General features: G+C 38.3%; 21 pseudogenes; all 21 read right to left on the bottom strand.

Annotated features, from left to right (window-relative positions):
• Nucleotides 1-252: 252 nt before the first annotated feature.
• LOC127963325 (uncharacterized) lies at nucleotides 253-371 on the bottom strand (annotated as a pseudogene).
• Nucleotides 372-1,151: 780 nt separating this feature from the next.
• LOC127964384 (uncharacterized) lies at nucleotides 1,152-1,270 on the bottom strand (annotated as a pseudogene).
• A 489-nt stretch (nucleotides 1,271-1,759) lies between these two features.
• On the bottom strand, nucleotides 1,760-1,878 carry LOC127965976 (uncharacterized; annotated as a pseudogene).
• Nucleotides 1,879-2,509: 631 nt separating this feature from the next.
• On the bottom strand, nucleotides 2,510-2,628 carry LOC127963719 (uncharacterized; annotated as a pseudogene).
• A 1,220-nt stretch (nucleotides 2,629-3,848) lies between these two features.
• Nucleotides 3,849-3,967, bottom strand: LOC127963723 (uncharacterized; annotated as a pseudogene).
• A 798-nt stretch (nucleotides 3,968-4,765) lies between these two features.
• LOC127963728 (uncharacterized) lies at nucleotides 4,766-4,884 on the bottom strand (annotated as a pseudogene).
• Nucleotides 4,885-7,457: 2,573 nt separating this feature from the next.
• LOC127964388 (uncharacterized) lies at nucleotides 7,458-7,576 on the bottom strand (annotated as a pseudogene).
• Nucleotides 7,577-8,066: 490 nt separating this feature from the next.
• LOC127965983 (uncharacterized) lies at nucleotides 8,067-8,185 on the bottom strand (annotated as a pseudogene).
• Nucleotides 8,186-9,401: 1,216 nt separating this feature from the next.
• LOC127963732 (uncharacterized) lies at nucleotides 9,402-9,520 on the bottom strand (annotated as a pseudogene).
• A 1,221-nt stretch (nucleotides 9,521-10,741) lies between these two features.
• Nucleotides 10,742-10,860, bottom strand: LOC127963739 (uncharacterized; annotated as a pseudogene).
• Nucleotides 10,861-11,641: 781 nt separating this feature from the next.
• LOC127964389 (uncharacterized) lies at nucleotides 11,642-11,760 on the bottom strand (annotated as a pseudogene).
• A 490-nt stretch (nucleotides 11,761-12,250) lies between these two features.
• On the bottom strand, nucleotides 12,251-12,369 carry LOC127965989 (uncharacterized; annotated as a pseudogene).
• Nucleotides 12,370-13,592: 1,223 nt separating this feature from the next.
• LOC127963748 (uncharacterized) lies at nucleotides 13,593-13,711 on the bottom strand (annotated as a pseudogene).
• Nucleotides 13,712-14,931: 1,220 nt separating this feature from the next.
• LOC127963750 (uncharacterized) lies at nucleotides 14,932-15,050 on the bottom strand (annotated as a pseudogene).
• An 809-nt stretch (nucleotides 15,051-15,859) lies between these two features.
• LOC127963756 (uncharacterized) lies at nucleotides 15,860-15,978 on the bottom strand (annotated as a pseudogene).
• Nucleotides 15,979-16,758: 780 nt separating this feature from the next.
• Nucleotides 16,759-16,877, bottom strand: LOC127964393 (uncharacterized; annotated as a pseudogene).
• Nucleotides 16,878-17,366: 489 nt separating this feature from the next.
• Nucleotides 17,367-17,485, bottom strand: LOC127961471 (uncharacterized; annotated as a pseudogene).
• Nucleotides 17,486-18,707: 1,222 nt separating this feature from the next.
• LOC127963760 (uncharacterized) lies at nucleotides 18,708-18,826 on the bottom strand (annotated as a pseudogene).
• Nucleotides 18,827-20,047: 1,221 nt separating this feature from the next.
• LOC127963768 (uncharacterized) lies at nucleotides 20,048-20,166 on the bottom strand (annotated as a pseudogene).
• Nucleotides 20,167-20,532: 366 nt separating this feature from the next.
• Nucleotides 20,533-20,651, bottom strand: LOC127965995 (uncharacterized; annotated as a pseudogene).
• Nucleotides 20,652-24,837: 4,186 nt separating this feature from the next.
• LOC127964401 (uncharacterized) lies at nucleotides 24,838-24,956 on the bottom strand (annotated as a pseudogene).
• Nucleotides 24,957-25,145: the final 189 nt, after the last annotated feature.

Raw genomic sequence — 25,145 nt, forward strand, 5'->3', positions numbered from 1 at the left:
TCTTCCATCCAAGTACTAACCAGGCAAAACCTGCTATTATTCAGAGATCGGGCATTGACTTTTTTTTTTTTTTCAAGATTATTATATAATTTGTGAAAAATTTCCAAAAATCTTAAAGCAACTGGTATTACCAGGGTGTCTCCCATCCAATTACTAACCAGGCCCATACCTGCTAAGATTCAGATATGGGGCATTGACTCCTTTCTTTTTTTCTTGCAAGATTATTATATAATTTGTGAAAAATTTCCAAAAATCTTAAAGCAACTGGTATTACCAGGGGGTCTCCCATCCAATTACTAACCAGGCCGAAACCTGCTTAGTTTCCGAGCTCAGACATGATCTGGCATAGCCAGGGTGGTATGGCCATAAGTGAAGACTGCTGCAAAGAGAGAGCTATTTAAAGATCAGTCAATCTAATCGCAGGTACATTATATAAGTAGGAAAGAAAACCCTAAAGCTTAAAGCACCTGGTATTCCCAGGCGGTCTCCCATCCAAGCACTAACCAGGCCAATACCTGCTAAGATTAAGAGATCGGGCATTGGCTCTTTTTTTAAGATTATTATATAATTAGTAATAAATTTCCAATAATATTAGAGCACCTGGTTTTCCGAGGCGGTCTCCCATCCAAACACTAAACAGGTCCATAGCTGCTAAGATTCAAAGATTGGGCATTGACTCTTTTTGTTTCAAGATAATTATATAATTAGTACAAATTTCCAAAAATATTACAGCAAATGGTATTCCGAGGCGGTCTCCCATCCAAGCACTAAACAGGTCCATACCTCCTAAGATTCAAAGATTGGGCATTTACTCTTTTTTTTTTTTTTTTTGCAAGATTATTATGTAATTAGTAAAAATTGCCAAAAATATTACAGCAACTGGTATTTCCCGGCCGTCTTCCATCCAAGTACTAACCAGGCAAAACCTGCTATTATTCAGAGATCGGGCATTGACTTTTTTTTTTTTTTTTTCAAGATTATTATATAATTTGTGAAAAATTTCCAAAAATCTTAAAGCAACTGGTATTACCACAGTGTCTCCCATCCAATTACTAACCAGGCCCATACCTGCTAAGATTCAGATATGGGGCATTGACTCCTTTCTTTTTTTCTTGCAAGATTATTATATAATTTGTGAAAAATTTCCAAAAATCTTAAAGCAACTGGTATTACCAGGGGGTCTCCCATCCAATTACTAACCAGGCCGAAACCTGCTTAACTTCCGAGCTCAGACATGATCTGGCATAGCCAGGGTGGAATGGCCATAAGCGAAGACTGCTGCAAAGAGAGAGCTATTTAAAGATCAGCCAATCTAATCGCCGGTACATTATACAGGACCAAACCTGCTTAGCTTCCGAGAGCAGACGAGATCAGGCATAGCCAGGTTGTTACGGTCGCAAGCGAAGGATACTGCAAAGAGAGGACTATTTAAAGATCAGCCAATCAAATCGCCCATACATTATATAAGTAGGAATGAAAATCCAAAAGCTTACAGCACCTGGTATTCCGAGGCGGTCTCCCATCCAAGCACTAACCAGGCCAATACCTGCTAAGATTAAGAGATCGGGCATTGGCTCTTTTTTTTTTAAGATTATTATATAATTAGTAATAAATTTCCAATAATATTAGAGCACCTGGTATTACCAGGGGGTCTCCCATCCAAACACTACACAGGTCCATGACTGCTAAGATTCAAAGAATGGGCATTGACTCTTTTTTTTTTCAAGATTATTATATAATTTGTGAAAAATTTACAAAAATCTTAAAGCAACTGGTATTACCAGGGGGTCTCCCATCCAATTACTAACCAGGCCCAAACCTGCTTAGCTTCCGAGCTCAGACATGATCTGGCATAGCCAGGGTGGTATGGCCATAAGCGAAGACTGCTGCAAAGAGAGAGCTATTTAAAGATCAGTCAATCTAATCGCCGGTACATTATACAGGACCAAACCTGCTTAGCTTCCGAGAGCAGACAAGATCAGGCATAGCCAGTTTGTTACGGTCGCAAGCGAAGGATACTGCAAAGAGAGGACTATTTAAAGATCAGCCAATCAAATCGCCCATACATTATATAAGTAGGAATGAAAACCCAAAAGCTTACAGCACCTGGTATTCCGAGGCGGTCTCCCATCCAAGCACTAACCAGGCCAATACTTGCTAAGATTAAGAGATCGGGCATTGGCTCTTTTTTTTAAGATTATTATATAATTAGTAATAAATTTCCAATAATATTAGAGCACCTGGTATTCCGAGGCGGTCTCCCATCCAGACACTAAATAGGTCCATGACTGCTAAGATTCAAAGAATGGGCATTGACTCTTTTTTTTTTTCAAGATTATTATATAATTTGTGAAAAATTTCCAAAAATCTTAAAGCAACTGGTATTACCAGGGTGTCTCCCATCCAATTACTAACCAGGCCCATACCTGCTAAGATTCAGATATGGGGCATTGACTCCTTTCTTTTTTTCTTGCAAGATTATTATATAATTTGTGAAAAATTTCCAAAAATCTTAAAGCAACTGGTATTACCAGGGGGTCTCCCATCCAATTACTAACCAGGCCGAAACCTGCTTAGTTTCCGAGCTCAGACATGATCTGGCATAGCCAGGGTGGTATGGCCATAAGCGAAGACTGCTGCAAAGAGAGAGCTATTTAAAGATCAGTCAATCTAATCGCCGGTACATTATACAGGACCAAACCTGCTTAGCTTCCGAGAGCAGACGAGATCAGGCATAGCCAGGTTGTTACGGTCGCAAGCGAAGGATACTGCAAAGAGAGGACTATTTAAAGATCAGCCAATCAAATCGCCCATACATTATATAAGTAGGAATGAAAACCCAAAAGCTTACAGCACCTGGTATTCCGAGGCGGTCTCCCATCCAAGCACTAACCAGGCCAATACTTGCTAAGATTAAGAGATCGGGCATTGGCTCTTTTTTTTAAGATTATTATATAATTAGTAATAAATTTCCAATAATATTAGAGCACCTGGTATTCCGAGGCGGTCTCCCATCCAGACACTAAACAGGTCCATGACTGCTAAGATTCAAAGAATGGGCATTGACTCTTTTTTTTTTTCAAGATTATTATATAATTTGTGAAAAATTTACAAAAATCTTAAAGCAACTGGTATTACCAGGGGGTCTCCCATCCAATTACTAACCAAGCCCAAACCTGCTTAGCTTCCGATCTGAGACATGATCTGGCATAGCCAGGGTGGTATGGCCATAAGCGAAAACTGCTGCAAAGAGAGAGCTATTTAAAGATCAGCCAATCTAATCGCCGGTACATTATATAAGTAGGAAAGAAAACCCTAAAGCTTAAAGCACCTGGTATTCCCAGGCGGTCTCCCATCCGAGATCGGGCATTGACTCTTTTTTTTTAAGATTATTATATAATTAGTAATAAATTTCCAATAATATTAGAGCACCTGGTTTTCCGAGGCGGTCTCCCATCCAAGCACTAAACAGGTCCATACCTCCTAAGATTCAAAGATTGGGCATTTACTCTTTTTTTTTTTTTTTTTTTTGCAAGATTATTATGTAATTAGTAAAAATTGCCAAAAATATTACAGCAACTGGTATTTCCCGGCCGTCTTCCATCCAAGTACTAACCAGGCAAAACCTGCTATTATTCAGAGATCGGGCATTGACTTTTTTTTTTTTTTCAAGATTATTATATAATTTGTGAAAAATTTCCAAAAATCTTAAAGCAACTGGTATTACCAGGGTGTCTCCCATCCAATTACTAACCAGGCCCATACCTGCTAAGATTCAGATATGGGGCATTGACTCCTTTCTTTTTTTCTTGCAAGATTATTATATAATTTGTGAAAAATTTCCAAAAATCTTAAAGCAACTGGTATTACCAGGGGGTCTCCCATCCAATTACTAACCAGGCCGAAACCTGCTTAGTTTCCGAGCTCAGACATGATCTGGCATAGCCAGGGTGGTATGGCCATAAGCGAAGACTGCTGCAAAGAGAGAGCTATTTAAAGATCAGTCAATCTAATCGCAGGTACATTATATAAGTAGGAAAGAAAACCCTAAAGCTTAAAGCACCTGGTATTCCCAGGCGGTCTCCCATCCAAGCACTAACCAGGCCAATACCTGCTAAGATTAAGAGATCGGGCATTGACTCTTTTTTTTTTTTTTTTTTTTTTTTAAGATTATTATATAATTAGTAATAAATTTCCAATAATATTAGAGCACCTGGTATTCCGAGGCGGTCTCCCATCCAGACACTAAACAGGTCCATGACTGCTAAGATTCAAAGAATGGGCATTGACTCTTTTTTTTTTTCAAGATTATTATATAATTTGTGAAAAATTTACAAAAATCTTAAAGCAAATGGTATTCCGAGGCGGTCTCCCATCCAAGCACTAAACAGGTCCATACCTCCTAAGATTCAAAGATTGGGCATTTACTCTTTTTTTTTTTTTTTTTTGCAAGATTTTTATGTAATTAGTAAAAATTGCCAAAAATATTACAGCAACTGGTATTTCCCGGCCGTCTTCCATCCAAGTACTAACCAGGCAAAACCTGCTATTATTCAGAGATCGGGCATTGACTTTTTTTTTTTTTTCAAAATTATTATATAATTTGTGAAGAATTTCCAAAAATCTTAAAGCAACTGGTATTACCAGGGTGTCTCCCATCCAATTACTAACCAGGCCCATACCTGCTAAGATTCAGATATGGGGCATTGACTCCTTTCTTTTTTTCTTGCAAGATTATTATATAATTTGTGAAAAATTTCCAAAAATCTTAAAGCAACTGGTATTACCAGGGGGTCTCCCATCCAATTACTAACCAGGCCGAAACCTGCTTAGTTTCCGAGCTCAGACATGATCTGGCATAGCCAGGGTGGTATGGCCATAAGCGAAGACTGCTGCAAAGAGAGAGCTATTTAAAGATCAGTCAATCTAATCGCCGGTACATTATCTAAGTAGGAAAGAAAACCCTAAAGCTTAACCCTTTCGAGTCGATTAACGCATATATGCGTTTTGAGTCATTTTCTCCTGATAACCCCGAAAAGAACTTAAATTACACTCTCAGTTTTAATCGTACAGATAAGAGCAATACATCAATCGAATCTGTAAAGGGTCTACTTTTTTTTGGATACAGACATAATAACAAAAAACCTTTGTGCACTTATAAAATAAAGATAACAAACAAGGTGGGCTGTCTACAGTCTTTGTCTCCGCTGATCGTCATGTACAAACATTTCATTAAAATGAACTGTAACTCCGTGAATACTCAAAGAAGAGACATGAGAGAGATATCTATAGAAAGCCTGGAATGTCTACTTTTAAACTAAACAAGTGCTGCCGAAATTACTTTATTCTGAGATAAAGTAATCCATATGAAAACAACGCGATGTCTATTTTTCATATCTCCGCTCATTATATCTAATGTGACCACGCCCCCGCGCTGAACGCGCTATTCAGATTCAAACTGAAGCGCGCGGCTTGAATACGCCCACACAGAAGAAAAAGCAGCGAGACTGTTCTTCAAGTTTTTATTTTATTTTACTGTTTGCTTCGCGACGAGAGGAATAAGACATAATTCACCCCAAAAAGATGTGATGTGGTTGAGGATTTGAGAAATGGATTTCCTCAGAAAAAAGAATGAAGCTCTTTATTCAGCAGAGATCATAAACATGAGTAAGTCTCTTTTTATTTATTTGTACTAGTTTTCACATAAAGTGTAAACATTTTACTAGTCAGACTTTTTCCAAATACTTTTTCCAAACTATAATTCCTGACTAAATGTATAATCAAGTGAAACATTATGAAGTTTCAATAACAGTATACAATACTATACCATTCAAAAGCTTGATGTAAATAATATAAATGTGACAAATAGAGATAACTCTAACAAATGTAAAAACAATGCAGTTCTTTCGATTTATTCCCCCTAAAAAAACCTGAAAAATATTCTCAGCTCTTTTCAACATTAATAATAATAATAATAATAATAATGATGATAATAATAATAAATGGGGTTTATTTGGTAGAAAATAAGATTGTTAAAAGGATTTCTGAAGGATTGTGTGACTGGAGTAAGGATGCCAAAAAATTTGTTTGAAAGTAAGCTTTGATTGTCCCTAATAAACTGTTTAACTGCTCCCCCAAGTGGATATTAAATTATGTTGTGGGATAATTAAATATATTCTTAATGAACTACAAACATAAAATTACATAATTTTATTTTGTTCTCAAATTCTTTCTTGTAAGTCCTCCCTCAGAGTGGCACAGTTGAATGAGAGGCTCATTATGCAGCTCATTATGCAGGCCTTTGTCTTCTCAGGTGTAAATTACAATGATATTCATGATAGTTGACGCCTACTCGCATATGACTTTTACCAACAAAAAGTGTCTTAGAAAATTTAAATCAATATATTGTTTTCTGTGAATGAGTAAACAAGATGATTTTCACATAATTTAGAAAGAAAAATTCTAGGCTACAAGCTCCAGTTCTCAACTTTTTTCGGCAACCAATTTTATGTATGTGTTTTATTGCCTTATTCAAGTGACTTAACATTTTTAGTTTTTCACTAACCATGCATAACATTTTTTTTCTCAAAAATACAATCATGTACATACATGCATTTCACACATTATTATAGCCCAGATTGTGCTGATTACAGTGAAACTAGACTTTACCCATTTAGATATTTATAAGAAACTGAAAAAGCACAAATATCAGGGCATGACAAAACTTCTCCAGGCCCCAAAAATACCCTTAGACTCCAGAGGGTTAAAGCACCTGGTATTCCCAGGCGGTCTCCCATCCAAGCACTAACCAGGCCAATACCTGCTAAGATTAAGAGATCGGGCATTGGCTCTTTTTTTAAAATTATTATATAATTAGTAATAAATTTCCAATAATATTAGAGCACCTGGTTTTCCGAGGCGGTCTCCCATCCAAACACTAAACAGGTCCATAGCTGCTAAGATTCAAAGATTGGGCATTGACTCTTTTTGTTTCAAGATAATTATATAATTAGTACAAATTTCCAAAAATATTACAGCAAATGGTATTCCGAGGCGGTCTCCCATCCAAGCACTAAACAGGTCCATACCTCCTAAGATTCAAAGATTGGGCATTTACTCTTTTTTTTTTTTTTTTTGCAAGATTATTATGTAATTAGTAAAAATTGCCAAAAATATTACAGCAACTGGTATTTCCCGGCCGTCTTCCATCCAAGTACTAACCAGGCAAAACCTGCTATTATTCAGAGATCGGGCATTGACTTTTTTTTTTTTTTTTTTCAAGATTATTATATAATTTGTGAAAAATTTCCAAAAATCTTAAAGCAACTGGTATTACCACAGTGTCTCCCATCCAATTACTAACCAGGCCCATACCTGCTAAGATTCAGATATGGGGCATTGACTCCTTTCTTTTTTTCTTGCAAGATTATCATATAATTTGTGAAAAATTTCCAAAAATCTTAAAGCAACTGGTATTACCAGGGGGTCTCCCATCCAATTACTAACCAGGCCGAAACCTGCTTAACTTCCGAGCTCAGACATGATCTGGCATAGCCAGGGTGGAATGGCCATAAGCGAAGACTGCTGCAGAGAGAGAGCTATTTAAAGATCAGCCAATCTAATCGCCGGTACATTATACAGGACCAAACCTGCTTAGCTTCCGAGAGCAGACGAGATCAGGCATAGCCAGGTTGTTACGGTCGCAAGCGAAGGATACTGCAAAGAGAGGACTATTTAAAGATCAGCCAATCAAATCGCCCATACATTATATAAGTAGGAATGAAAATCCAAAAGCTTACAGCACCTGGTATTCCGAGGCGGTCTCCCATCCAAGCACTAACCAGGCCAATACCTGCTAAGATTAAGAGATCGGGCATTGGCTCTTTTTTTTTTTAAGATTATTATATAATTAGTAATAAATTTCCAATAATATTAGAGCACCTGGTATTACCAGGGGGTCTCCCATCCAAACACTACACAGGTCCATGACTGCTAAGATTCAAAGAATGGGCATTGACTCTTTTTTTTTTCAAGATTATTATATAATTTGTGAAAAATTTACAAAAATCTTAAAGCAACTGGTATTACCAGGGGGTCTCCCATCCAATTACTAACCAGGCCCAAACCTGCTTAGCTTCCGAGCTCAGACATGATCTGGCATAGCCAGGGTGGTATGGCCATAAGCGAAGACTGCTGCAAAGAGAGAGCTATTTAAAGATCAGTCAATCTAATCGCCGGTACATTATACAGGACCAAACCTGCTTAGCTTCCGAGAGCAGACGAGATCAGGCATAGCCAGTTTGTTACGGTCGCAAGCGAAGGATACTGCAAAGAGAGGACTATTTAAAGATCAGCCAATCAAATCGCCCATACATTATATAAGTAGGAATGAAAACCCAAAAGCTTACAGCACCTGGTATTCCGAGGCGGTCTCCCATCCAAGCACTAACCAGGCCAATACTTGCTAAGATTAAGAGATCGGGCATTGGCTCTTTTTTTTAAGATTATTATATAATTAGTAATAAATTTCCAATAATATTAGAGCACCTGGTATTCCGAGGCGGTCTCCCATCCAGACACTAAACAGGTCCATGACTGCTAAGATTCAAAGAATGGGCATTGACTCTTTTTTTTTTTCAAGATTATTATATAATTTGTGAAAAATTTACAAAAATCTTAAAGCAACTGGTATTACCAGGGGGTCTCCCATCCAATTACTAACCAGGCCCAAACGTGCTTAGCTTCCGAGCTGAGACATGATCTGGCATAGCCAGGGTGGTATGGCCATAAGCGAAAACTGCTGCAAAGAGAGAGCTATTTAAAGATCAGCCAATCTAATCGCCGGTACATTATATAAGTAGGAAAGAAAACCCTAAAGCTTAAAGCACCTGGTATTCCCAGGCGGTCTCCCATCCGAGATCGGGCATTGACTCTTTTTTTTTAAGATTATTATATAATTAGTAATAAATTTCCAATAATATTAGAGCACCTGGTTTTCCGAGGCGGTCTCCCATCCAAGCACTAAACAGGTCCATACCTCCTAAGATTCAAAGATTGGGCATTTACTCTTTTTTTTTTTTTTTGCAAGATTATTATGTAATTAGTAAAAATTGCCAAAAATATTACAGCAACTGGTATTTCCCGGCCGTTTTCCATCCAAGTACTAACCAGGCAAAACCTGCTATTATTCAGAGATCGGGCATTGACTTTTTTTTTTTTTTTCAAGATTATTATATAATTTGTGAAAAATTTCCAAAAATCTTAAAGCAACTGGTATTACCAGGGTGTCTCCCATCCAATTACTAACCAGGCCCATACCTGCTAAGATTCAGATATGGGGCATTGACTCCTTTCTTTTTTTCTTGCAAGATTATTATATAATTTGTGAAAAATTTCCAAAAATCTTAAAGCAACTGGTATTACCAGGGGGTCTCCCATCCAATTACTAACCAGGCCGAAACCTGCTTAGTTTCCGAGCTCAGACATGATCTGGCATAGCCAGGGTGGTATGGCCATAAGCGAAGACTGCTGCAAAGAGAGAGCTATTTAAAGATCAGTCAATATAATCGCCGGTACATTATACAGGACCAAACCTGCTTAGCTTCCGAGAGCAGACGAGATCAGGCATAGCCAGGTTGTTACGGTCGCAAGCGAAGGATACTGCAAAGAGAGGACTATTTAAAGATCAGCCAATCAAATCGCCCATACATTATATAAGTAGGAATGAAAACCCAAAAGCTTACAGCACCTGGTATTCCGAGGCGGTCTCCCATCCAAGCACTAACCAGGCCAATACTTGCTAAGATTAAGAGATCGGGCATTGGCTCTTTTTTTTAAGATTATTATATAATTAGTAATAAATTTCCAATAATATTAGAGCACCTGGTATTCCGAGGCGGTCTCCCATCCTGACACTAAACAGGTCCATGACTGCTAAGATTCAAAGAATGGGCATTGACTCTTTTTTTTTTTCAAGATTATTATATAATTTGTGAAAAATTTACAAAAATCTTAAAGCAACTGGTATTACCAGGGGGTCTCCCATCCAATTACTAACCAGGCCCAAACCTGCTTAGCTTCCGATCTGAGACATGATCTGGCATAGCCAGGGTGGTATGGCCATAAGCGAAAACTGCTGCAAAGAGAGAGCTATTTAAAGATCAGCCAATCTAATCGCCGGTACATTATATAAGTAGGAAAGAAAACCCTAAAGCTTAAAGCACCTGGTATTCCCAGGCGGTCTCCCATCCGAGATCGGGCATTGACTCTTTTTTTTTAAGATTATTATATAATTAGTAATAAATTTCCAATAATATTAGAGCACCTGGTTTTCCGAGGCGGTCTCCCATCCAAGCACTAAACAGGTCCATACCTCCTAAGATTCAAAGATTGGGCATTTACTCTTTTTTTTTTTTTTTTTTTTGCAAGATTATTATGTAATTAGTAAAAATTGCCAAAAATATTACAGCAACTGGTATTTCCCGGCCGTCTTCCATCCAAGTACTAACCAGGCAAAACCTGCTATTATTCAGAGATCGGGCATTGACTTTTTTTTTTTTTTTCAAGATTATTATATAATTTGTGAAAAATTTCCAAAAATCTTAAAGCAACTGGTATTACCAGGGTGTCTCCCATCCAATTACTAACCAGGCCCATACCTGCTAAGATTCAGATATGGGGCATTGACTCCTTTCTTTTTTTCTTGCAAGATTATTATATAATTTGTGAAAAATTTCCAAAAATCTTAAAGCAACTGGTATTACCAGGGGGTCTCCCATCCAATTACTAACCAGGCCGAAACCTGCTTAGTTTCCGAGCTCAGACATGATCTGGCATAGCCAGGGTGGTATGGCCATAAGCGAAGACTGCTGCAAAGAGAGAGCTATTTAAAGATCAGTCAATCTAATCGCAGGTACATTATATAAGTAGGAAAGAAAACCCTAAAGCTTAAAGCACCTGGTATTCCCAGGCGGTCTCCCATCCAAGCACTAACCAGGCCAATACCTGCTAAGATTAAGAGATCGGGCATTGGCTCTTTTTTTAAGATTATTATATAATTAGTAATAAATTTCCAATAATATTAGAGCACCTGGTTTTCCGAGGCGGTCTCCCATCCAAACACTAAACAGGTCCATAGCTGCTAAGATTCAAAGATTGGGCATTGACTCTTTTTGTTTCAAGATAATTATATAATTAGTACAAATTTCCAAAAATATTACAGCAAATGGTATTCCGAGGCGGTCTCCCATCCAAGCACTAAACAGGTCCATACCTCCTAAGATTCAAAGATTGGGCATTTACTCTTTTTTTTTTTTTTTTTTGCAAGATTATTATGTAATTAGTAAAAATTGCCAAAAATATTACAGCAACTGGTATTTCCCGGCCGTCTTCCATCCAAGTACTAACCAGGCAAAACCTGCTATTATTCAGAGATCGGGCATTGACTTTTTTTTTTTTTTTTTCAAGATTATTATATAATTTGTGAAAAATTTCCAAAAATCTTAAAGCAACTGGTATTACCACAGTGTCTCCCATCCAATTACTAACCAGGCCCATACCTGCTAAGATTCAGATATGGGGCATTGACTCCTTTCTTTTTTTCTTGCAAGATTATTATATAATTTGTGAAAAATTTCCAAAAATCTTAAAGCAACTGGTATTACCAGGGGGTCTCCCATCCAATTACTAACCAGGCCGAAACCTGCTTAACTTCCGAGCTCAGACATGATCTGGCATAGCCAGGGTGGAATGGCCATAAGCGAAGACTGCTGCAGAGAGAGAGCTATTTAAAGATCAGCCAATCTAATCGCCGGTACATTATACAGGACCAAACCTGCTTAGCTTCCGAGAGCAGACGAGATCAGGCATAGCCAGGTTGTTACGGTCGCAAGCGAAGGATACTGCAAAGAGAGGACTATTTAAAGATCAGCCAATCAAATCGCCCATACATTATATAAGTAGGAATGAAAATCCAAAAGCTTACAGCACCTGGTATTCCGAGGCGGTCTCCCATCCAAGCACTAACCAGGCCAATACCTGCTAAGATTAAGAGATCGGGCATTGGCTCTTTTTTTTTTTAAGATTATTATATAATTAGTAATAAATTTCCAATAATATTAGAGCACCTGGTATTACCAGGGGGTCTCCCATCCAAACACTACACAGGTCCATGACTGCTAAGATTCAAAGAATGGGCATTGACTCTTTTTTTTTTCAAGATTATTATATAATTTGTGAAAAATTTACAAAAATCTTAAAGCAACTGGTATTACCAGGGGGTCTCCCATCCAATTACTAACCAGGCCCAAACCTGCTTAGCTTCCGAGCTCAGACATGATCTGGCATAGCCAGGGTGGTATGGCCATAAGCGAAGACTGCTGCAAAGAGAGAGCTATTTAAAGATCAGTCAATCTAATCGCCGGTACATTATACAGGACCAAACCTGCTTAGCTTCCGAGAGCAGACGAGATCAGGCATAGCCAGTTTGTTACGGTCGCAAGCGAAGGATACTGCAAAGAGAGGACTATTTAAAGATCAGCCAATCAAATCGCCCATACATTATATAAGTAGGAATGAAAACCCAAAAGCTTACAGCACCTGGTATTCCGAGGCGGTCTCCCATCCAAGCACTAACCAGGCCAATACTTGCTAAGATTAAGAGATCGGGCATTGGCTCTTTTTTTTAAGATTATTATATAATTAGTAATAAATTTCCAATAATATTAGAGCACCTGGTATTCCGAGGCGGTCTCCCATCCAGACACTAAACAGGTCCATGACTGCTAAGATTCAAAGAATGGGCATTGACTCTTTTTTTTTTTCAAGATTATTATATAATTTGTGAAAAATTTACAAAAATCTTAAAGCAACTGGTATTACCAGGGGGTCTCCCATCCAATTACTAACCAGGCCCAAACCTGCTTAGCTTCCGAGCTGAGACATGATCTGGCATAGCCAGGGTGGTATGGCCATAAGCGAAAAGTGCTGCAAAGAGAGAGCTATTTAAAGATCAGCCAATCTAATCGCCGGTACATTATATAAGTAGGAAAGAAAACCCTAAAGCTTAAAGCACCTGGTATTCCCAGGCGGTCTCCCATCCGAGATCGGGCATTGACTCTTTTTTTTTAAGATTATTATATAATTAGTAATAAATTTCCAATAATATTAGAGCACCTGGTTTTCCGAGGCGGTCTCCCATCCAAGCACTAAACAGGTCCATACCTCCTAAGATTCAAAGATTGGGCATTTACTCTTTTTTTTTTTTTTTTTTTTTTGCAAGATTATTATGTAATTAGTAAAAATTGCCAAAAATATTACAGCAACTGGTATTTCCCGGCCGTCTTCCATCCAAGTACTAACCAGGCAAAACCTGCTATTATTCAGAGATCGGGCATTGACTTTTTTTTTTTTTTTCAAGATTATTATATAATTTGTGAAAAATTTCCAAAAATCTTAAAGCAACTGGTATTACCAGGGTGTCTCCCATCCAATTACTAACCAGGCCCATACCTGCTAAGATTCAGATATGGGGCATTGACTCCTTTCTTTTTTTCTTGCAAGATTATTATATAATTTGTGAAAAATTTCCAAAAATCTTAAAGCAACTGGTATTACCAGGGGGTCTCCCATCCAATTACTAACCAGGCCGAAACCTGCTTAGTTTCCGAGCTCAGACATGATCTGGCATAGCCAGGGTGGTATGGCCATAAGCGAAGACTGCTGCAAAGAGAGAGCTATTTAAAGATCAGTCAATCTAATCGCCGGTACATTATACAGGACCAAACCTGCTTAGCTTCCGAGAGCAGACGAGATCAGGCATAGCCAGGTTGTTACGGTCGCAAGCGAAGGATACTGCAAAGAGAGGACTATTTAAAGATCAGCCAATCAAATCGCCCATACATTATATAAGTAGGAATGAAAACCCAAAAGCTTACAGCACCTGGTATTCCGAGGCGGTCTCCCATCCAAGCACTAACCAGGCCAATACTTGCTAAGATTAAGAGATCGGGCATTGGCTCTTTTTTTTAAGATTATTATATAATTAGTAATAAATTTCCAATAATATTAGAGCACCTGGTATTCCGAGGCGGTCTCCCATCCAGACACTAAACAGGTCCATGACTGCTAAGATTCAAAGAATGGGCATTGACTCTTTTTTTTTTTCAAGATTATTATATAATTTGTGAAAAATTTACAAAAATCTTAAAGCAACTGGTATTACCAGGGGGTCTCCCATCCAATTACTAACCAGGCCCAAACCTGCTTAGCTTCCGATCTGAGACATGATCTGGCATAGCCAGGGTGGTATGGCCATAAGCGAAAACTGCTGCAAAGAGAGAGCTATTTAAAGATCAGCCAATCTAATCGCCGGTACATTATATAAGTAGGAAAGAAAACCCTAAAGCTTAAAGCACCTGGTATTCCCAGGCGGTCTCCCATCCGAGATCGGGCATTGACTCTTTTTTTTAAGATTATTATATAATTAGTAATAAATTTCCAATAATATTAGAGCACCTGGTTTTCCGAGGCGGTCTCCCATCCAAGCACTAAACAGGTCCATACCTCCTAAGATTCAAAGATTGGGCATTTACTCTTTTTTTTTTTTTTTTTTTTGCAAGATTATTATGTAATTAGTAAAAATTGCCAAAAATATTACAGCAACTGGTATTTCCCGGCCGTCTTCCATCCAAGTACTAACCAGGCAAAACCTGCTATTATTCAGAGATCGGGCATTGACTTTTTTTTTTTTTTTCAAGATTATTATATAATTTGTGAAAAATTTCCAAAAATCTTAAAGCAACTGGTATTACCAGGGTGTCTCCCATCCAATTACTAACCAGGCCCATACCTGCTAAGATTCAGATATGGGGCATTGACTCCTTTCTTTTTTTCTTGCAAGATTATTATATAATTTGTGAAAAATTTCCAAAAATCTTAAAGCAACTGGTATTACCAGGGGGTCTCCCATCCAATTACTAACCAGGCCGAAACCTGCTTAGTTTCCGAGCTCAGACATGATCTGGCATAGCCAGGGTGGTATGGCCATAAGCGAAGACTGCTGCAAAGAGAGAGCTATTTAAAGATCAGTCAATCTAATCGCAGGTACATTATATAAGTAGGAAAGAAAACCCTAAAGCTTAAAGCACCTGGTATTCCCAGGCGGTCTCCCATCCAAGCACTAACCAGGCCAATACCTGCTAAGATTAAGAGATCGGGCATTGACTCTTTTTTTTTTTTTTTTTTTTTTTTTTAAGATTATTATATAATTAGTAATAAATTTCCAATAATATTAGAGCACCTGGTATTCCGAGGCGGTCTCCCATCCAGACACTAAACAGGTCCATGACTGCTAAGATTCAAAGAATGGGCATTGACTCTTTTTTTTTTTCAAGATTATTATATAATTTGTGAAAAATTTACAAAAATCTTAAAGCAAATGGTATTCCGAGGCGGTCTCCCATCCAAGCACTAAACAGGTCCATACCTCCTAAGATTCAAAGATTGGGCATTTACTCTTTTTTTTTTTTTTTTTTTTTTTTTTGCAAGATTTTTATGTAATTAGTAAAAATTGCCAAAAATATTACAGCAACTGGTATTTCCCGGCCGTCTTCCATCCAAGTACTAACCAGGCAAAACCTGCTATTATTCAGAGATCGGGCATTGACTTTTTTTTTTTTTTTCAAAATTATTATATAATTTGTGAAGAATTTCCAAAAATCTTAAAGCAACTGGTATTACCAGGGTGTCTCCCATCCAATTACTAACCAGGCCCATACCTGCTAAGATTCAGATATGGGGCATTGACTCCTTTCTTTTTTTCTTGCAAGATTATTATATAATTTGTGAAAAATTTCCAAAAATCTTAAAGCAACTGGTATTACCAGGGGGTCTCCCATCCAATTACTAACCAGGCCGAAACCTGCTTAGTTTCCGAGCTCAGACATGATCTGGCATAGCCAGGGTGGTATGGCCATAAGCGAAGACTGCTGCAAAGAGAGAGCTATTTAAAGATCAGTCAATCTAATCGCCGGTACATTATCTAAGTAGGAAAGAAAACCCTAAAGCTTAAAGCACCTGGTATTCCCAGGCGGTCTCCCATCCAAGCACTAACCAGGCCAATACCTGCTAAGATTAAGAGATCGGGCATTGGCTCTTTTTTTAAGATTATTATATAATTAGTAATAAATTTCCAATAATATTAGAGCACCTGGTTTTCCGAGGCGGTCTCCCATCCAAACACTAAACAGGTCCATAGCTGCTAAGATTCAAAGATTGGGCATTGACTCTTTTTGTTTCAAGATAATTATATAATTAGTACAAATTTCCAAAAATATTACAGCAAATGGTATTCCGAGGCGGTCTCCCATCCAAGCACTAAACAGGTCCATACCTCCTAAGATTCAAAGATTGGGCATTTACTCTTTTTTTTTTTTTTTTTGCAAGATTATTATGTAATTAGTAAAAATTGCCAAAAATATTACAGCAACTGGTATTTCCCGGCCGTCTTCCATCCAAGTACTAACCAGGCAAAACCTGCTATTATTCAGAGATCGGGCATTGACTTTTTTTTTTTTTTTTTCAAGATTATTATATAATTTGTGAAAAATTTCCAAAAATCTTAAAGCAACTGGTATTACCACAGTGTCTCCCATCCAATTACTAACCAGGCCCATACCTGCTAAGATTCAGATATGGGGCATTGACTCCTTTCTTTTTTTCTTGCAAGATTATTATATAATTTGTGAAAAATTTCCAAAAATCTTAAAGCAACTGGTATTACCAGGGGGTCTCCCATCCAATTACTAACCAGGCCGAAACCTGCTTAACTTCCGAGCTCAGACATGATCTGGCATAGCCAGGGTGGAATGGCCATAAGCGAAGACTGCTGCAGAGAGAGAGCTATTTAAAGATCAGCCAATCTAATCGCCGGTACATTATACAGGACCAAACCTGCTTAGCTTCCGAGAGCAGACAAGATCAGGCATAGCCAGGTTGTTACGGTCGCAAGCGAAGGATACTGCAAAGAGAGGACTATTTAAAGATCAGCCAATCAAATCGCCCATACATTATATAAGTAGGAATGAAAATCCAAAAGCTTACAGCACCTGGTATTCCGAGGCGGTCTCCCATCCAAGCACTAACCAGGCCAATACCTGCTAAGATTAAGAGATCGGGCATTGGCTCTTTTTTTTTTAAGATTATTATATAATTAGTAATAAATTTCCAATAATATTAGAGCACCTGGTATTACCAGGGGGTCTCCCATCCAAACACTACACAGGTCCATGACTGCTAAGATTCAAAGAATGGGCATTGACTCTTTTTTTTTTCAAGATTATTATATAATTTGTGAAAAATTTACAAAAATCTTAAAGCAACTGGTATTACCAGGGGGTCTCCCATCCAATTACTAACCAGGCCCAAACCTGCTTAGCTTCCGAGCTCAGAGATGATCTGGCATAGCCAGGGTGGTATGGCCATAAGCGAAGACTGCTGCAAAGAGAGAGCTATTTAAAGATCAGTCAATCTAATCGCCGGTACATTATACAGGACCAAACCTGCTTAGCTTCCGAGAGCAGACGAGATCAGGCATAGCCAGTTTGTTACGGTCGCAAGCGAAGGATACTGCAAAGAGAGGACTATTTAAAGATCAGCCAATCAAATCGCCCATACATTATATAAGTAGGAATGAAAACCCAAAAGCTTACAGCACCTGGTATTCCGAGGCGGTCTCCCATCCAAGCACTAACCAGGCCAATACTTGCTAAGATTAAGAGATCGGGCATTGGCTCTTTTTTTTAAGATTATTATATAATTAGTAATAAATTTCCAATAATATTAGAGCACCTGGTATTCCGAGGCGGTCTCCCATCCAGACACTAAACAGGTCCATGACTGCTAAGATTCAAAGAATGGGCATTGACTCTTTTTTTTTTCAAGATTATTATATAATTTGTGAAAAATTTACAAAAATCTTAAAGCAACTGGTATTACCAGGGGGTCTCCCATCCAATTACTAACCAGGCCCAAACCTGCTTAGCTTCCGAGCTGAGACATGATCTGGCATAGCCAGGGTGGTATGGCCATAAGCGAAAAGTGCTGCAAAGAGAGAGCTATTTAAAGATCAGCCAATCTAATCGCCGGTACATTATATAAGTAGGAAAGAAAACCCTAAAGCTTAAAGCACCTGGTATTCCCAGGCGGTCTCCCATCCGAGATCGGGCATTGACTCTTTTTTTTTAAGATTATTATATAATTAGTAATAAATTTCCAATAATATTAGAGCACCTGGTTTTCCGAGGCGGTCTCCCATCCAAGCACTAAACAGGTCCATACCTCCTAAGATTCAAAGATTGGGCATTTACTCTTTTTTTTTTTTTTTTTTTTTTGCAAGATTATTATGTAATTAGTAAAAATTGCCAAAAATATTACAGCAACTGGTATTTCCCGGCCGTCTTCCATCCAAGTACTAACCAGGCAAAACCTGCTATTATTCAGAGATCGGGCATTGACTTTTTTTTTTTTTTTCAAGATTATTATATAATTTGTGAAAAATTTCCAAAAATCTTAAAGCAACTGGTATTACCAGGGTGTCTCCCATCCAATTACTAACCAGGCCCATACCTGCTAAGATTCAGATATGGGGCATTGACTCCTTTCTTTTTTTCTTGCAAGATTATTATATAATTTGTGAAAAATTTCCAAAAATCTTAAAGCAACTGGTATTACCAGGGGGTCTCCCATCCAATTACTAACCAGGCCGAAACCTGCTTAGTTTCCGAGCTCAGACATGATCTGGCATAGCCAGGGTGGTATGGCCATAAGCGAAGACTGCTGCAAAGAGAGAGCTATTTAAAGATCAGTCAATCTAATCGCCGGTACATTATACAGGACCAAACCTGCTTAGCTTCCGAGAGCAGACGAGATCAGGCATAGCCAGGTTGTTACGGTCGCAAGCGAAGGATACTGCAAAGAGAGGACTATTTAAAGATCAGCCAATCAAATCGCCCATACATTATATAAGTAGGAATGAAAACCCAAAAGCTTACAGCACCTGGTATTCCGAGGCGGTCTCCCATCCAAGCACTAACCAGGCCAATACTTGCTAAGATTAAGAGATCGGGCATTGGCTCTTTTTTTTAAGATTATTATATAATTAGTAATAAATTTCCAATAATATTAGAGCACCTGGTATTCCGAGGCGGTCTCCCATCCAGACACTAAACAGGTCCATGACTGCTAAGATTCAAAGAATGGGCATTGACTCTTTTTTTTTTTCAAGATTATTATATAATTTGTGAAAAATTTACAAAAATCTTAAAGCAACTGGTATTACCAGGGGGTCTCCCATCCAATTACTAACCAGGCCCAAACCTGCTTAGCTTCCGATCTGAGACATGATCTGGCATAGCCAGGGTGGTATGGCCATAAGCGAAAACTGCTGCAAAGAGAGAGCTATTTAAAGATCAGCCAATCTAATCGCCGGTACATTATATAAGTAGGAAAGAAAACCCTAAAGCTTAAAGCACCTGGTATTCCCAGGCGGTCTCCCATCCGAGATCGGGCATTGACTCTTTTTTTTAAGATTATTATATAATTAGTAATAAATTTCCAATAATATTAGAGCACCTGGTTTTCCGAGGCGGTCTCCCATCCAAGCACTAAACAGGTCCATACCTCCTAAGATTCAAAGATTGGGCATTTACTCTTTTTTTTTTTTTTTTTTTTTGCAAGATTATTATGTAATTAGTAAAAATTGCCAAAAATATTACAGCAACTGGTATTTCCCGGCCGTCTTCCATCCAAGTACTAACCAGGCAAAACCTGCTATTATTCAGAGATCGGGCATTGACTTTTTTTTTTTTTTTCAAGATTATTATATAATTTGTGAAAAATTTCCAAAAATCTTAAAGCAACTGGTATTACCAGGGTGTCTCCCATCCAATTACTAACCAGGCCCATACCTGCTAAGATTCAGATATGGGGCATTGACTCCTTTCTTTTTTTCTTGCAAGATTATTATATAATTTGTGAAAAATTTCCAAAAATCTTAAAGCAACTGGTATTACCAGGGGGTCTCCCATCCAATTACTAACCAGGCCGAAACCTGCTTAGTTTCCGAGCTCAGACATGATCTGGCATAGCCAGGGTGGTATGGCCATAAGCGAAGACTGCTGCAAAGAGAGAGCTATTTAAAGATCAGTCAATCTAATCGCAGGTACATTATATAAGTAGGAAAGAAAACCCTAAAGCTTAAAGCACCTGGTATTCCCAGGCGGTCTCCCATCCAAGCACTAACCAGGCCAATACCTGCTAAGATTAAGAGATCGGGCATTGACTCTTTTTTTTTTTTTTTTTTAAGATTATTATATAATTAGTAATAAATTTCCAATAATATTAGAGCACCTGGTATTCCGAGGCGGTCTCCCATCCAGACACTAAACAGGTCCATGACTGCTAAGATTCAAAGAATGGGCATTGACTCTTTTTTTTTTTCAAGATTATTATATAATTTGTGAAAAATTTACAAAAATCTTAAAGCAACTGGTATTACCAGGGGGTCTCCCATCCAATTACTAACCAGGCCCAAACCTGCTTAGCTTCCGAGCTCAGACATGATCTGGCATAGCCAGGGTGGTATGGCCATAAGCGAAGACTGCTGCAAAGAGAGAGCTATTTAAAGATCAGCCAATCTAATCGCCGGTACATTATACAGGACCAAACCTGCTTAGCTTCCGAGAGCAGACGAGATCAGGCATAGCCAGGTTGTTACGGTCGCAAGCGAAGGATACTGCAAAGAGAGGACTATTTAAAGATCAGCCAATCAAATCGCCCATACATTATATAAGTAGGAATGAAAACCCAAAAGCTTACAGCACCTGGTATTCCCAGGCGGTCTCCCATCCAAGCACTAACCAGGCCAATACCTGCTAAGATTAAGAGATCGGGCATTGGCTCTTTTTTTTAAGATTATTATATAATTAGTAATAAATTTCCAATAATATTAGAGCACCTGGTATTACCAGGGGGTCTCCCATCCAAACACTACACAGGTCCATGACTGCTAAGATTCAAAGAATGGGCATTGACCCTTTTTTTTTTTCAAGATTATTATATAATTTGTGAAAAATTTACAAAAATCTTAAAGCAACTGGTATTACCAGGGGGTCTCCCATCCAATTACTAACCAGGCCCAAACCTGCTTAGCTTCCGAGCTGAGACATGATCTGGCATAGCCAGGGTGGTATGGCCATAAGCGAAGACTGCTGCAAAGAGAGAGCTATTTAAAGATCAGCCAATCTAATCGCCGGTACATTATATAAGTAGGAAAGTAAACCCTAAAGCTTAAAGATCAGCCAATCTAATCGCCGGTACATTATACAGGACCAAACCTGCTTAGCTTCCGAGAGCAGACGAGATCAGGCATAGCCAGGTTGTTACGGTCGCAAGCGAAGGATACTGCAAAGAGAGGACTATTTAAAGATCAGCCAATCAAATCGCCCATACATTATATAAGTAGGAATGAAAACCCAAAAGCTTACAGCACCTGGTATTCCGAGGCGGTCTCCCATCCAAGCACTAACCAGGCCAATACCTGCTAAGATTAAGAGATCGGGCATTGGCTCTTTTTTTAAGATTATTATATAATTAGTAATAAATTTCCAATAATATTAGAGCACCTGGTATTACCAGGGGGTCTCCCATCCAAACACTACACAGGTCCATGACTGCTAAGATTCAAAGAATGGGCATTGACTCTTTTTTTTTTCAAGATTATTATATAATTTGTGAAAAATTTACAAAAATCTTAAAGCAACTGGTATTACCAGGGGGTCTCCCATCCAATTACTAACCAGGCCCAAACCTGCTTAGCTTTCGAGCTCAGACATGATCTGGCATAGCTTTTTTTTTTTTTTTTTATTCAATAATTTCACATTTGACATATACATAAATTCCAATGCGTGTCACATCATTATCATATTCACTCATTCTATATTCATTATTGAATTTCACCCTCCATTATACGCTTATACTTACAATCCTAATTATCCAGGCATATTTATCATATGTTCTTTAAAGCATTGCAGAACTCTAGCATTGTTCCCCGTAAACCATATCATTCGCTATATCCAGTCTACTAAAAACTGTATTAAAATCTCCCATTACAATAATATTTTCCCATTTCTCCATCTGACCATTTAAATCCTTAAAAAAACATTTTCTTTTCTGCCTCTTCATTTGGCGCATGTACATTACACACAAAAACATTTTCCCCTCCTATAACCATTTTCACAATAATACATTTCCCTCCATTATCCCGATATATGATTTCAACATCATCATTCATGTGTCTTTTACATAAAACCGCAACGCCTTTCCCAATCCCCCCACCATTGTTATAATAAATTCCTCCTCTCCAACTTCTTTTAAAACATTCAATCATTTCATCTTTCCAAAATGTTTCTTGTAATAATATCACATCAGCTTTTTTGCATAGCGCTTTCATTTTCCCAAATTTATCAATTTTTGTTAAACCCCTCACATTGATTGAAACAAAACAAAGAGCCATTAACAACAAAACATTCATTTTTCATACTTTTCTCCCACATTCTCCATTAAAACTCCATCTTCATTTGTACCTGAGTTTCTTCTCCTTCTCTGTCCTTTTTCTCTACTTTCTCCTACATATGTTTTGGTGTCCAATATTCCTCTCTTCATTCCCCTCCTCAGCTCCTCCAAATTTACTTCTATGCATTCCTCTACTTGCTCCTTCTCCTTTTTTTCCTCCTGTCTTTCTTTTATTATAACATCCACCGGACCCCTACACCCCTCTATCATATGTTCCACCATTTCAAACCCCTCTCTTCTCTCCAACTCCTTATCCCCCCCCTTTTCCTGCTCCTGACTTTTACTATCATTCAGAGACCCATCTTCCTCTCCCTCATTTATGACTCTTTCCATACTCTCCATATTCTCCTCTGGTTCACCATGTTCAGTTTTATCATTTGTCTCTTCTTCATGTTCACTTTCACAGTCACACCTTATGAATACTTTCCCACAATCCAGACATTTATCAGCTTTACAGTCTTTCGCGAAATGCCCTTGCTCAAAGCATTCATAACATTTGAAATCAGGACAGTCCCTGAAAATGTGTCCTGGCTGCATACACATCCGACATAGTTTTTGCTGTCCATCATGTATGACCCTAAAGTACTGAGTGCCATCTGCCGTTTCAAATTTAGCACTATAGGGTAGTGATGTTACCTCTTTTGGAAATTTAACCTTCACATACCTCGTTCCATCAGCAATGTTTGTTCCAGGATAGACTCTTCTCTTTATTTTTGTCATTGGATTAACTCCCCAAAACTTCAATTTGTTCTCAATCACTTCATCCTCCAAGTATGCAGGCAAGTGAAGAAAAGACACAATATGTTCCTTTACCTCCAGCCTCCTTATTTCGAAGAATTGACCTTTTATTTCCATTCCATCCAATAATACATCACAAAGTTCTGCATCTTCCACAGTCAACTCATATTCCTCCCCATACTTTGGTCTCACTGCCAGCAATTTACCAAATCCAATCTTCTCTGAAACTACTTTAATGATATCCACAGCTTTTACCTCCTTATTTCCTTTTAAGTCCAACACCACCGTTGCTTCTTTCAGATAATCCACTCTTTGCTTGATTCCCCTCTGTGCTCCATGATCCATATTTCCTCCATTTGCCTCTCTTGATGATCTATCTGCTCCATGTGGTTCCAAACGTTCTTCTAGTCCTCCTGCCATTGCCAGATCTTTACCATGTGGTCCATCCATTTTTGTAAACAAAAAAGCACAAACAAAAGCTTGCCTCCAAGCAGATAAACTGCTTGGAGCTTAAACGTGGGCTTTTTTCCCAAAACAAACCCAAATCTCCTCCCACAGAATAAACAGAAAAAAGTAAAATACAAAATAAAGCTTTAGAAGAGCCTTTCTCTTCCAACTGCAATCAGACACACCTTCCCAATCACTCTCTATCGCCGCCAGGTTGGTATGGCCATAAGCGAAGACTGCTGCAAAGAGAGAGCTATTTAAAGATCAGCCAATCTAATCGCCGGTACATTATATAAGTAGGAAAGAAAACCCTAAAGCTTAAAGCACCTGGTATTCCCAGGCGGTCTCCCATCCAAGCACTAACCAGGCAAATACCTGCTAAGATTAAGAGATCGGGCATTGACTCTTTTTTTTTTTTTTTTTAAAGATTATTATATAATTAGTAATAAATTTCCAATAATATTAGAGCACCTGGTTTTCCGAGGCGGTCTCCCATCCAAACACTAAACAGGTCCATAGCTGCTAAGATTCAAAGATTGGGCATTGACTCTTTTTGTTTCAAGATAATTATATAATTAGTACAAATTTCCAAAAATATTACAGCAAATGGTATTCCGAGGCGGTCTCCCATCCAAGCACTAAACAGGTCCATACCTCCTAAGATTCAAAGATTGGGCATTTACTCTTTTTTTTTTTTTTTTTTGCAAGATTATTATGTAATTAGTAAAAATTGCCAAAAATATTACAGCAACTGGTATTTCCCGGCCGTCTTCCATCCAAGTACTAACCAGGCAAAACCTGCTATTATTCAGAGATCGGGCATTGACTTTTTTTTTTTTTTTTTCAAGATTATTATATAATTTGTGAAAAATTTCCAAAAATCTTAAAGCAACTGGTATTACCACAGTGTCTCCCATCCAATTACTAACCAGGCCCATACCTGCTAAGATTCAGATATGGGGCATTGACTCCTTTCTTTTTTTCTTGCAAGATTATTATATAATTTGTGAAAAATTTCCAAAAATCTTAAAGCAACTGGTATTACCAGGGGGTCTCCCATCCAATTACTAACCAGGCCGAAACCTGCTTAACTTCCGAGCTCAGACATGATCTGGCATAGCCAGGGTGGAATGGCCATAAGCGAAGACTGCTGCAGAGAGAGAGCTATTTAAAGATCAGCCAATCTAATCGCCGGTACATTATACAGGACCAAACCTGCTTAGCTTCCGAGAGCAGACGAGATCAGGCATAGCCAGGTTGTTACGGTCGCAAGCGAAGGATATTGCAAAGAGAGGACTATTTAAAGATCAGCCAATCAAATCGCCCATACA

This window comes from Carassius gibelio, chromosome A3 (genome assembly GCF_023724105.1).
Source record: "Carassius gibelio isolate Cgi1373 ecotype wild population from Czech Republic chromosome A3, carGib1.2-hapl.c, whole genome shotgun sequence".
Lineage (NCBI taxonomy): Eukaryota > Metazoa > Chordata > Actinopteri > Cypriniformes > Cyprinidae > Carassius > Carassius gibelio.